The sequence below is a fragment of the Miscanthus floridulus genome, chromosome 17 (assembly GCF_019320115.1).
Source record: "Miscanthus floridulus cultivar M001 chromosome 17, ASM1932011v1, whole genome shotgun sequence".
In the NCBI taxonomy this organism is placed as follows: domain Eukaryota; kingdom Viridiplantae; phylum Streptophyta; class Magnoliopsida; order Poales; family Poaceae; genus Miscanthus; species Miscanthus floridulus.
The window spans coordinates 105,797,031-105,811,273 of record NC_089596.1 but is presented as its reverse complement, the minus strand read 5'-3'; the positions used below and the strand labels follow the sequence as shown (position 1 = coordinate 105,811,273).

Genomic DNA, 14,243 nt, shown 5'->3' with positions numbered 1-14,243 from the left:
GAGCAGCGGGTTGCTGGGGACGCCGTTGCCGCGCTTGCCGTGAACCAGAGCAACCCCGCGCTCATGGCCAACCACCTTGCTAAGCCCCATGACTTCATCTAGGCCATCCTTCACATCTCTATGAGGCACCTCTGCTCCTAGGGTAGATGGTTGGACCGGTTGAGGTCTAGGATTGCCGGGACGCGCTCGCTGCCATCGGCGAACTGGGTTCGATGCCATTCTTGTGGCCAGCGTGTTTGGGTGTAGTAGCGGTTCAAATAGGGCTTCTATCTTGTTGCTCGTAGTTTATAGATAGATAAAAGGGTAGCGGTAGAGGCATTGGGCAACGTGATTTCACCGGCGCCGATGTTGCCATGGCCAGACCCCACTGCGATGCATGGCCATGTCTTCATGCTGCACCATTTGTGGTGTTTGATACCTCAATTGGTTGCACTTTGCACATAGAGTGTCATGGTGGTGCTGGTTGATGCCGAGGAGGTCCGTGCTCGCCGATGTTGGCCAAAGATGCCGCAACCTTTCTTAGTTCTAGCCAGGGACCTTGGAAAATAGGAATTGGATTAAGGGAAGGGTGCTAGATGCAAATCCATGACTCAGTTAAATAGTGTTTGAGTTAGCTTCACAAATAGGAAAGAGAACGGGGGCTTTTTAGCAAAAGAGCCATCTCGCCCGCGGGCTCCGCCGCGCACGTGGGCCATGCCGATGGCTCACAGTGCGTGTGCGCGAGGCGTCGGTGTGGGCTGAGCCGCTCGCGTAGTGGGCCACGCGGGTGGATTCGGTTTTCCTTTTTCTAGTGAATTAACAAATGTTTATTCAATTTAGTTTTGAGCTGATCTTGGTAAAATTATAGTAAATTCTATAGGTGTCCAAAAATAGTGAAACAAAATTTGTTAGGTTCACAAAAATGCTATCTATCTGTTAGTGTAGTTAGTTTATAGTTAGCTATGATAATGATAGATTCATAAATTCAATTTAGAAAGCTTAGTATTAGTTAGCTTAATATTTGTATGAATTTTTGTGGCAAATCGGTGGTAGCTTTAGCCATAAAATTTTTACAGTAGTCTCATTAGATTATTATGTGCTCACTATAATTTTTGTAGCCCTAGAGTAGGTTGATAAATAGAATAGCTAATACTCCCCGTTTTATCATATATAGAGTAAATTGATACTAAGAATAGGGATTCCTTTAGTCGCTAAGTTAATACATGAAATGTTGCATACCTATTTAGTGGGAATGATAGGTAACATAGCATCTTAGTCAGTAGATCTAGTTCAGTAGCTTAATAGATGTATTTTTATTTTAAGAGTTGTTGTCGTATTACTAAGTGTTGCATCATCATTTTATGCATGTAGATCACGAGTTGGTAGAATTCATGTCTATGGATGAACAGGACTACGAGGAGATTATTGAGGAGTACGAGGAGGAGGTTCTCATATAGAAGGGAGCCCCGGAGCCGTTCATTACTGACTTTGTTGACACACCGCCTGCCCAAGGCAAGCCCTGGTGCATAACCCTTATTTTGAAAGATCACTGAATATATAAATGATGTGCATTTACGTATAGTCATTTTATGGAAACTACATGCATAGATATATCTACCTATGAGTCCTACTAGTATAGGTCAAGTAGCTACTATGCTCAGGATTTTAGTAGCATGAGTAACCTGTCGTTACTCACAATAGGTGATAATTATAATCACTCATGATAAAATGGTGGAAAGGAAAATGGTGACCGGGCAGGGATATGGTTTGGGTATTAGTGGGCGTAAGAGGATGTGTCCTGTGGCCAACATGGCATAGCTTGGTTATACTTTTTTCCTGTCTGTGTCGGTTAAGGATCGATCGTTGTATTGGACGCTAGGCAAGTCATAGACTTATTATCCCGAGCACATATTTGGGTATGGACGTAGAGAAGGCTTGTTGCTCTCTTATTGTGGGTTCTGTCTCTTTCTGGACCGACTGATTGGAGGCGAGGATGGTGGAGGTCTATGTACCACACTGAGTCCAGAACTTAGGAGTGGGGGCTTGGAGTCCAAGTTTGGACGAGGACATAGACCCCGTGATAGGAGAGTGATGGGTTGGTCTTGCTTGTGTCTGGGATATAAGCAGAGCGTGTGTTTTTGGGTTACCCAGCTAGGCACATTAATTCACGAATCGCCGGGCAATCCGATATGGCTTGTCTAAACTCTAGCATCGTAGTAAGAACTGAAGGATGAAAGGTGATGAAATGGAACTGTTTGCTCAACCTTTGCTTGAAAATAGAATAGGTGCTTACCTAGAATGGCTAGATAATAAATTAATCATGACTGCTAATATTAACTTACATAAAGATTCATTATTAGCTTTCTGTAAAAAGAAAACTAGCAAACCATAAAGCTTATCATATTTCTTGGAGTTAGAAAATTATTTCCACTAGTCAGATAAGTCTTACGATTACATTGTGTACTCAGGGTTTATTTACCCCTGCTATAGGTACTGCTTGAGACATAGCCATTGTGTGAAGGATTGAAAGCTCTAGTTTGGTTTTGGTTAATTGATGAAACCCTAAGTGCTAACCTAGTTTATCAAGATGATTATGAGATAAGTAGCACTACTCCAAGTGATGAAGCAATGGCGAAGATCATGACAATGGTGATGGCATGGTGATGGTCAAATGCTTAAACTTAGAAAAGAAGAAAGAGAAAAACAAAAGGCTCAAGGCAAAGGTATAAAATGTAGGAGCCATTTTGTTTTAGTGATCAAGACACTTAGTGAGTGTGATCATATTTAGGATAGATAGCCATACTATTAAGAGGGGTAAAACTCATATCGGAATGCGGTTATCAAAGTGCCACTAGATGCTCTAACTCATTGTATATGCATTTAGGATCTAGTGGAGTGCTAACACCCTTGATAATATTTGTGAAAATATGCTAACACATATGCACAAGGTGTGCACACGGCGCTTTTGGAAAAATGAAATGTCTATTTTCTATTACGCCAGATGCAAAATTCTTGGTGGTTGGCACATTTGAGCAAGGGTGAAGAAGTTAGAGTTGAAATGGAGTTGGTCGAAATGATGCTGGCGTCGGTCTACTAACCGGACGTTGGGTCACTCAGCGACCAGACGCTAAAAGGCTATGTCCGGTCGAGCTGTCAGACGGCGCAGTGGGTAGGGTTGAGCACCGGACGTTGGTCTGCGTCCGGTCAAGGTGGACCAGACGCGTCCGATCGAAAAAACATGCCTCGGGGAGCTTACTGGAAATGACCAGACGCTGGGGCTTCAGCGTCCGGTCAGTTTTATCGGAGCATCCGGTCAGCTTCGCAGCCGTTGAAATCTGACGAACAGTGTTTGAAGCTGGTGACGCGTGGCGTCCATCGGGCGACCGGACGCTGAGGGCTAGCGTCCGGTCAGTATGACCGGAGCGTCCGGTCAGAGCACGTTTTGCCTAGTGAAGGGGTATAACGGCTCTATTTGATTGGGGCTCTATTTATAGCCCAATGGCCAGCTCATGGGGGCACTCTTGCACATTTTCATTGACATAGCATCCTTGTGAGCTTAGCCAAAGCCCTCCCACTCATCTCCATAATTGATCCATCATCTTTGTGAGATTGGGAGAGAATCCAAGTGCATTGCTTGAGTGATTGCATCTAGTGGCACTTGGTATTCGTGTTGCGCTGCGGATTTCACTTGTTTCTCTTGGTGGTTGCCACCACCTAGATGGTTGGAGCAGCGGTGAAGGATCGGCACGAGTTGGTGATTGTTCGTGGCTGCCTTTAGTGATTGTAAGGGGAGTTGTACCTTCCCCGGCGGAGCGCCGAAAGGTAACTCTAGTAAATTGCTCGTGTCATTGAGTTACCTCACTTGTGGGTCGGTTCTTGCAGCGTCCAATCGTGTGGACGAGGTTTGTGAAACATCTCTTAGCCGCCGAACCACCAAGTGTTGGTCGACGCAATGGGGACGTAGCGTGTTGGCAAACACGTGAACCTCGGGAGAAAATCGATTGTCTCTTGTCTTTGGCATTCTCCCGGTGATTGGCTATATATTCATCTTATGATTGGTTCATCCCCTACACGTCGGTATAATCACCTTACTCACTTATTTACATTCTTACAAACTAGTTGACACAAGCTCTTTAGTGTAATTAGAATTGAGAGCTTGCTTTATTATTTATATTCATCTAGTTGAGCTCTTTAGAGTAGCAAGGTTGAGAGCTCTTAGTGAGTAATTTCATAGCAAGTTTGTGTGCCTAAATAATCATTGCAACTAGAATTGTTGGATAGGTGGCTTGCAACCCTTGTAGAGCTAGAGCAAGTTTGCATTACGCTATTTTTCATACTAATCAAATTACTCTAGTTGATTTGTAGATTTTTAAATAGGCTATTCACCCCCTCTCTAGCCATATTAGGACCTTTCAAGGATTCTTCTAGTGGGCACAGACAGATCCTTGCTTCTTATCGATAGATGTTTACTTAATGTTTATTTTCATTCCGCTATTTAATATTCGACACTCTAACTTTGGTAATGTAATAATAAAATTTTTAAGAACTCTAGATATATGAAATGGACTAAGTTTGTAACTCGTTCTTATTATTAGATCCTTGAGGAAAAATATGGATCTTTCGGGCTCTCCCTTGGGATGTGCCCGACGGAACCTGCCAGATGTAGCTCGCTCTCGGCGTGCTTAGTGTCAGTGGAAGACAAGCGCCTCCGTAAGTATGTTATTTTAGGCGGTTCTGCCACAGAGAATAATTTGCATTAAAAATCAATGCCTAGGCTTTGCGTAAACCCCTTGTGCTACTAGTCTTGCTTTGATCTCACCACCACATTGTTCTTAATCCATTCTAGGACGAAAACACTTTTGTATCCACAGTAAAGGTACCATGAGGTGTTGGACCTCTTTTCTGGTGAGCAAGACTATCTCTGTATGTGTTACATCACTCAACAAGTTCTAGTAAGAGTGAGTAAAGCACTCTACTATGGTCTTATTGACTAGATGACTTGGAATGTTGTATATAGTTTATTCAGAGAAGTACGTGTCGACACATGTAGACTTTCTATGATATAATTATCTGGTTATCAAAACTCAAAATACCCTAAATGACTCATCGTGACTTCCAGAAATGAGAGTCAGGGCTTTCTGATATCCCAGCATCAGTATTTAAGTGCACCTCTAAGCTAGGTTTGTGGATGACATCCATCCACTGGGTAATAACTAATATTTACCCACAAAATGTCACCAACCATAGGTTGTCCTGCATTTACTATCTTAGAAGAAAAACATTCTATTGCTAGCATGAATAATCCTGCTTTATGGCCATACTTTCTCCCCCTCTTATTTATAATTAGGAGTTGAGTGGTTTTACTTAGTACCACCACTCTTTTTGGCACATACTTGCAATAGATTAACAAGTTTAAAAGACACCTTAGTAATCAGTAAATGCATTTGACAGTTTATTTGCAATATTATGTAAATCAATAATTCTTTGTACTCAACATTTAGTTCATTTAGTACGTGATCCTGAGCTAAAAATGTTATGCATCCCAAATAATTTCCTAGCATTATATATGGTAGTTCAAATCTCCCCCTAATGCCTAGAAATGTTCATTATCTAACTACAACCAGCGTACGAGGCCGTAAATAGATCCTCCATAAGAGGTCCTAGATACTTAACAATCGATGGAGATTGAAATCTCACATTGATCCTCAGTTTCCTGTGTGTGCCCATAAATGTACATTGTGGTGGTGAGATTGGTATGTATACAATGTAACCTAATCTTACACAAATAGAAAATCTTCATGGATTCCCACGTACTAAATGCATATAGGGGGTATGCAGTTAATCACAAGTCAGGAGTGTGTAAATCTGCCTGACCCCAACACGAAGTTGGCAAATAGCAATTCACTAACAATGGTCCTGTTATGAGCTTGATGTCATACTCATAGATTCTATTTATCCTTTTGGATATGTAACTAAACTTTTGATATACCAAACAATCGTCATTGTAGGCACAAAAGTCTAGTAGTGTTCAGGATAATGAGCTCACAACAAGAGCCATTATTTACCAAATGCATGGCTAAGTGTGGATACTTCACACACTATAGATCATCTTATAGATATATCTTCACAACCATGAAATGCCTGAACTGTCCATACAATGTTTGTATCGAACCCACACATATTCTCTTGAATATGATCAAGAAATCTAAGATATTCAATCTAATTTTAAGATAAGAGGGTCTTAAAATCTATTTTCCTGTGGCACTTATCGTAGCCATACTTTGGGAAAATCATGACCAAAAGAATTGCCAATAATTTTTCACCCATCTCTTTGGATGGCCAAGTTGATCATTCCAAATCTAGAATGCATCAATAGTGTGAAAAATTATCTTATATGCAACATGTTTGTATGGGGATGGTTGTATGCATAAGACAACCAAAATGAGACTTATCTCATTACTTATATGCCATATCCAATGTTGTCTTTTTGTGTTTCCATATGAAAACACATTTGGATATCTCTATAATTTAGTAAGATAAAAATAAATTAAGACATAACAAATATCCTCAATCACTAACTTAGTATCCATAGGAAGGATGATAGTAGCAAAATAGGCCAAACTATCATTGCATCACATCAACGATGACCAAAATTATTCCATCTTCTTGTCATAAGAACCAGAAACATTTTGCTTCCCTAATTATATAGTTTGTGGTACAAATGTCCACTAGGCACATATCATTCCATCTTGGAATGATTCCCGTACAATCTATGTATGACAAGAATTTATTGAAATTCTCGTCTAATATATAGAAATCCATAAATATTGTTGAGTATAAAATACATCAATATGATACCCATAATAGTTATGCGTTGACAACACAAGTATTACAACATCTTCGATGGACATTATCACATATTATCAACAGACCATGAGATTATCCCAAATCACAAAACAAATCATTCAAAGCATATTCGGTGATCATGTTGTCCATCTATGTGATGTTCTCTTTACGAGAAAAGGACATTGTTATGTGATCCCATAAGATCTAGCATAAACTACCAACCTCCTATGTAGCTTTAGATTTTAAGATTTAAGCACCCTTCATATCTTATTTCTATAGCTCCTTTTAATCCCTTATAGAATGTTGATATAGACCAACTACAAATTTAAGAGTACGACATTGTTTAGCGCTATGCTAAACACAACCACATATATGACATTACGCTTTGTCATTCTTGGGTTCACATTGCCATCACTCATATTGCATATTAGGCCTTTTGCTTTTACTAGTGGAAGCAAATTGTATGAACAATATGATCGTAGTCTTCAATAGTTTGAAAAACTAGAGACATGATCCACTCATGATTAGCCTCAAGCTATATGAGTTTATTTATTGTTCATAAAACTCCTAAAGAGTGAGCCACGAAGAATGTGCATTCCTTCCCACAAGATATTATCAAAAATCTTTATGGACATGTAGTACCTTAACAACACTAAGGCACACTTTTCTTTGATCCATAACAAACAACCCCTAATTGAGGTTCATTAAATTCTTCCAATAGTCCATGGGATAAAAAGTTGATGTCCATTGTCCATGTGGGATAGTGATGCCATCTAGAGCAAGCTCATTAAACTCCTCTAAAGTCAGTATCCTCAACATGTGACAGACCATTGATTTAATTAATTTACACCTATGGTAAATTTAAAATCACTATGGTGATGTTGTAATCTCCAATTGAAAATTTTAGGGGGTTCCATATCTTCTTACTTTGTTTTGGATAGTTGGAGGTAATCATAAAATTGTAAACCTCACAACAATTAGAGGTAATCACAAGATGTGTAGACCTCATGAACAATCATTATTAATGTTGGCACAAACATTGTAGATAATCTCTATGTCTGAGACATAGAGTAGATCTCTCAGCAGTAGGCAAATAAATTATTGCTATAGGCATGGTCTCTGGATTGATATATTCACATGAATATACCGTAGCCAATGCCTAAGACTCTACCACCTATGTGTAACAATTAATAATGAATGATGGTAGTCACCATAAAAGTGTACAATTCTCATATTTCCAAAGGCAACGGATCAGGTGGAAACCAAGCTTATGTGCAAACTTTGGAAACCATCAATCTGGACCACTAGATCTACATCCGATGGCTTCAGATAGAGGTGGGCGCGTTTTGCAATTAAACACCCGCAATTAGCACACTAGTTGCGTTGTTTTGCAAAAACCCCCCAGCGCAAATAGGAGCCTGGTCCGTCGTTCTGGCTGGCAGCGCGTTGATTCGCGCAAGAGCCACGGATCGCGCGTCCTTCCATCTAGCCGCCGCCGGCGCATCTAGGTCCTTCGACGAGCTGACCCCTGCGTTGGCAAGCGATCGGCAAGAGGTTCTTCTGTCTAGCCACCGGGAGCCGGGCACGCCGGGGACACCGTCGCGCTCGTCGGCAAGCGATCGGTCTCCACAAGCTGACCCCTACGTGGATCGAGACGGTTGCGATTTGGAGTCCATCGTGGAGTTCGTTGCTACATGAGTCTAGTCCTCCTATTGGTACGTGAGTGTACCATGGATTCGTTCATGGTTGTTTCGATAGTGAGATGCTTGTAACTAATTTATAACAGATCAGTCTGTAGGCGAAGGCACATCAAGAGGCCGTGAGTCTGCGCCGCCGCTGCCATGGAGTCCGGCGCGCGTGACATTCCCGCTGATGTTGTTGTTGCCGTTGATGCTGTCATCGTCGAAGATCCTATCTCCATCGAGGCTATCGCCATGGATCATGTCGCTGATGCCGTTGGAGCAAGTGATCCCGTTTCTGCAGATGAACTAGAACATCCTAGCACACCACGGTCAAGTTCCAAAGAAAATTTGAAGCCAAGGATTGGAATGATCTTTGATACACTCACAGATGTGGAGGATTTCTACAAGTCATATGCACATGAAGCTGGTTTCTCTGTTCGTGTTGGTCAGCATAAGAAGCAAAATGATGAAATATTATTCAAGAGGTATTGTTGTTCAAGGGAAGGGTATAGAAAGGAGAACGTAACAAATGTTAGTGATGATTCTGGGAAGAAAAGAAAGTCACATAATATCATGGAAACCAGATGTGGTTGTGAGGCACATATTGTCGTGAAGCTTGGCAGTGACAAGAAGTATCGAATAGCTTCAATGGTTGAGAAACACAGTCATGGTTTTGTGTCGCCAGATAAGAGGCATTTGCTAAGATCCAACCGTAATATCAGTGAGAGGGCAAAGAGTGCTTTGTTCAATTGTCATAAGGCTAGCATTGGCACCTCACAGGCATATCGACTTCTCCATGTCAGTGAGGGTGGGTTTCAGAATGTTGGGTGCACACTGATGGATTTGAAAAACTATTACCGTGATCTCAGAACCAAAATTAAGGATGTAGATGCACAAATGTTTGTGGCACAACTTGAGCAAAAGAAGGAAGTAAATCCAGCCTTCTTTTACGAGTTTATGGTGGATGAACAAGGATGACTTGTTCGTGTATTTTGGGCGGATGCTTTATGCAGGAAAAACTATAGTGTTTTCGGTGATGTGGTTTCGGTAGATGCAACATATACCACCAACCAGTATAACATGAAATTTGTGCCATTCACTGGTGTCAATCATCACTTGCAAAGTGTTTTCCTTGGGGCAGCATTCTTAGCAGATGAAAAGATCGAGTCATATGTATGGTTGTTTAACACCTTTCTTAAGGCTATGGGTGGAGTAGCACCTCATCTAATCACAACTGATGAAGATGCGAGCATGAAGGCTGCTATTGCTCAAATTCTACCGGATACAACTCATAGATTTTGCATGTGGCATATCATGGATAAGGTGTCTGAGAAGGTCGGGCCCTCTATAAGAAAAGATGAAAAGTTTTGGGAAAGACTAAACAAGTGTGTTTGGGGGACCGAGAATTCAGATGATTTTGTGTCACAATGGAATTCTATCATAACAGATTATGAACTCATGGGAAATGATTGGTTTTCCACTAGGTTTGCCATTCGCGAGTCATGGATTCCGGTATATTTTTTGGACATACCTCTAGCAGGAATGCTTAGGACTACATCACGATCGGAGAGTGCAAATTCTTTTTTCAACCGTTTCATTCGTATGAAGTTGACCTTTGTTGAGTTTTGGCTAAGGTTTGACACAGCTTTGGAGTGCCAGCGCTAAGAGGAGTTTAAAGCCGACAATGCAAGTCTACACACCACTCCTAAATTGATGACAACATGGGCCATAGAGAAGCAATGTAGTGTGATATATACACATGAAGTTTTCACTAAATTTTAGGAATAAATCTTAGCTGCAAGAGACCATTGCATTATTCAAGGTATTTTAGAGAGTGAAGATCTAAAATGTTTCACCCTCAGCAGCCAAACTGGAAAAGACCGAGTTATTCAAATGAACAAGTCAAACATGTTTGGTAGGTGTTTCTGTAAATTATATGAGTCTTATGGTATCCCATGTCGTCATATCATACAAGTGCTTAGAGCTGAGAAGCAAAGTGAGATACCATCGTTATATATTATGACGCGATGGGAGAAAAGATGTAAAAGGTGTGTACTTTATTTTTTTCTCCTTCTCTGTTTACCTATATTTTCTGTTTTATACAATAGTCTTCATCAGATATTTAATTTTACAGGGAACTATTCTTTGATGAGGAAGGTAACCTACTAGATGAAAAGCCTAAAGATCCTATGGAGGTGGCCTTGCGGAAAAAGATTTCAGATTCATGCAACAAGTTTGAAGATCTTATTCAAATGGCCAAGAACTCTGAAGAAGGGATGGACTTTTATATTCTAGTTTATCCAACCTAGTCGAGCCTCTCCAAAAGATCACACCTGCTTTGAGAGTTGAAAAACAGGATGAATATGAATCTTTCCTTGGTAGTAAAATTCCAAAAGAGGTCGATATACATCCACCAAATGATGTCAACTCGAGAGGGAGATCCAAAAGAATTAAGAAGAGCAAGGAGACGAAGGAGAAGAAAGCTGGAAGTAAGGGTAAAGGTAATCGGACGTGTCGAAAATGTAAGCAACAAGGGGATCATGATGCACGCAATTGCCCAAACAATGTTGTTGGCTGATATTTCAATTGAACAATGTACTATTATGCGGCGCCAGCCATGGAATGGTTTTTTTATTCTAGTTCGACTCTACCTTCAGTTTGATCATCTGGCCGAAGCCATAGTTCACAATGTATATGCACAATATAATAGTTTATTTTCAATTCTGTGACTCCACTGAACTGGAATCAAGTTCTTGCATGAAACTGAACTGAACTGCATTTCACAATGCATCCTAACTGAACAGCATACACATCGTATAAAAAATAGCTTGACAAACTTCAGAAGAACCACTATTTGGTTTCCAATAATTCCTACTACAACAGACAGTAGTAGCTAGATGTCCGTGCTGATGCTTGGCTTCACTACTGCTATGTTCTTCAGTGCCTTTTCTCATTGTCTTCAGTACCCGGCTACAACAGACAGTAGCAAACTAGCAACAGACTGCTATGTTCTTCAGTGCCTTTTCTCATTGGCTACAGAACTAACATGTCGAGCCAGCTGGGCGGAGACACAGCCGCGGGGGTGAGCTGCGACGCGAGAGGCGTAGTTCGGTGGCCCGGCAACGGCGTCGAGGCAGCTGGGCGAGGCTGCGGTCGCGGTGGTAAGGTGCGACAGCTGAGAGCCGCAGCTCGGCGGGCCGGCAACGGCGTCGATCCGGCTCGGCAGGGCGACGGGTGTGGCCAGCCACGCATGGAAGGGCGGCGGCAGCGGAGAAAGGCGAGGCGGAGGGCGGGCCGCTCACGCGGTGGGATCTCGCCTGCGACCGAAGGACCTGGATGCGCTGGCGGCGGCCAGATGGAAGGACGCGCGATCCGCGGCTCTTGCGCGAATCGACGCGCTGCCAGCTGGAACGACGGACCAGGCTCCTGTTTGCGCTGGGGGGTTTTCGCAAAACAGCGCAACTAGTGTGCTAATTGCGGGCGTTTAATTGCAAAACGCGCCCACCTCTATCTGAAGCCATCGGATGCAGATCCAGCGGTCCAGATTGATGGTTTCCAAAGTTTGCACATAAGCTTGGTTTCCACCTGATCCGTTGCCATTTCCAAAACACTTATTTGGGACAACATAATGTAGGTAATCATCAAGTTTAAATAAACATGATGTAGACCTCTCAGCAATGGGCGAATAACGCTGCCATAGGCACGGTCTCTGGGCCGAATAATTCAATATGAATTAAGCGCAGCCAACGCCTAGGACTCCATCACTTGTGTTAGGATATCCCAAATGTATTCAAGATATGAATATAACAATTTTACATAATCTATCATTAATTATGATGATCTACCATTGTTAAGATGTAATTTATTATGGAAAATTATCAAATTAACAAGGTCAACAAAGTACAGAAATAAATAGTTAAATACTCTACTATACTAATACTGTTAAAACAAGAAACTTACTGAGCACATAATGCTATAGTTGGTTAGTGGCATAACTATGCAAATCCCGTTGGATCAAAACAAAAATCTACTTCCTATGTTAGCCTTAGTAAAAAAAATGGTTTGACCGCCATTTTGCTTTTTCAAATTAGACTCATATGAGCCTAAAATCGTCCAACCTTAATGAACTATCAATTAATTAAATTAATTAAGACGATCGATTTTGTTGCAATTAGAATTAATTGCCGAAACCAAAATCGACAAACTATGTATGTTTAGACATGAACAAATTTTGTGGTCTAAAAATAAAACAACGTATAGGAGTAAAACTTTATAGACACAAAAAAAGATGTCTAAACATTATCATAGTAAATTCAATTGCAATATAATATCATGATGCAATTTATGAGAATTAATATGCCTCAAAATTATCTATTTACCATAGGTAAATAATTGCATCATAATTTATTTAGATATGAGGTCTAAAACGAGCGTTTATAGGATATATAAATGGCTAAACATAAAATAAGAACACTGTAATAATCCAATCGGATTATCGTGTAATTCAGAGAAAATAGAAGTGTTTTTGTGCAAAACAACACAACATTATCCATCCGGACGTCCTATCCCTTCACGGGTTCACGAAGGCATGGACGGTTTCCCGTCGTTCAGCCTCATGGCCGCACGGATGGTTGTCGGGTTGGCCTCCGGCCGCCGGAGCGAGGATGCCGGGGCCGCCGCTGCAGCGCAAGGCCACAAGCGCGGGGCCACATGGCCGGCCGCGAAGAGCACTGGCTGCCAGGGCCGAAGCCAAAACTGGCCGCCACCGCTGTTACCAGTCGGAGGGGCGTAGCCGCCTGCTCCGGGCCGTAGGGGCGCGACCGCCTCTGCGCCGACCGAAGGGCGCGCTGCCACTGTGGATCCGGCCGCCAGCGCCAAGCCGCGGACGCCGCCGCAAACTGCGCCGAATTCGGCCATGGATGCCGTCGCCACTGGTGTGTGCCGCGCGAGGCCTCAAGCGCCGGGCCGAGGACGCCGCGCGGGGTCGCCAGCCGCCGGCGCAGGAGCGTCCGCGGGTGTGGGAGGGTGCCACCAACGACGGGCCGTCAGGCACAGGAGCGGTAACCGCCGTGGCGTCGTGGCGAGCTCCGACCATCGCTGTCGCTCTGAGCCACAGCAACCTCGGCGTAGCGTGGATCGGTTTGCGACCATCGCGTGCAAAGGGCGCAGGCACACAGTCGCGAGAACAACCACGTACCGTGCCAACCGAAAGGTAATCAATGACGACCACATTCAACAAGTTCGTACCTTCTATCTATTCAATTTCTTGTAGATGCAAGCAAGTTTGCCTCTTCTTCTGTGACTTGTGTCACCGTTGAATCTCCAAGGCCGATCTTGTTTTCTATTCGTCCTTCTTCACGGCGTTGTCCAAGGAGATCGCCGAAGAATATGTGCACCTGCCGGGCGGCCGGCCATGGCCCATGGACGAAGGGTGGAGGAGCATAGCAGACGAGCGTAGCCTTCTGCTCCTCGGTTTCGTCGCTGACGGTGGTCGGAACTGCAACTTCTCCAGGGAACACTTACCGGCTTTTTTTTTCAGGGAAGAACAGCGTGCGTGCAGGGGAGACAGCGACGCCGGCCAACTCTCCAGCGAGTTCCCTGGCGCTTCTTCTCTTCTGGCTTCTCAGCGACAGTGGAGAGCACGTGCTGATAACTTGTTAGAAAAGTAGAGAAGGAGAGAGATCGATTGATGCAAAATAATTCTACGTTGTATTCCAACGGTGTAACAAAAAAAAA

At 42.8% G+C, this 14,243-nt stretch overlaps 1 pseudogene; it reads left to right on the top strand.

The window, feature by feature from the left end:
* Positions 1-8,666: 8,666 nt before the first annotated feature.
* On the top strand, positions 8,667-11,085 carry LOC136516144 (protein FAR1-RELATED SEQUENCE 5-like; annotated as a pseudogene).
* The last annotated feature ends 3,158 nt before the right edge of the window (positions 11,086-14,243 follow it).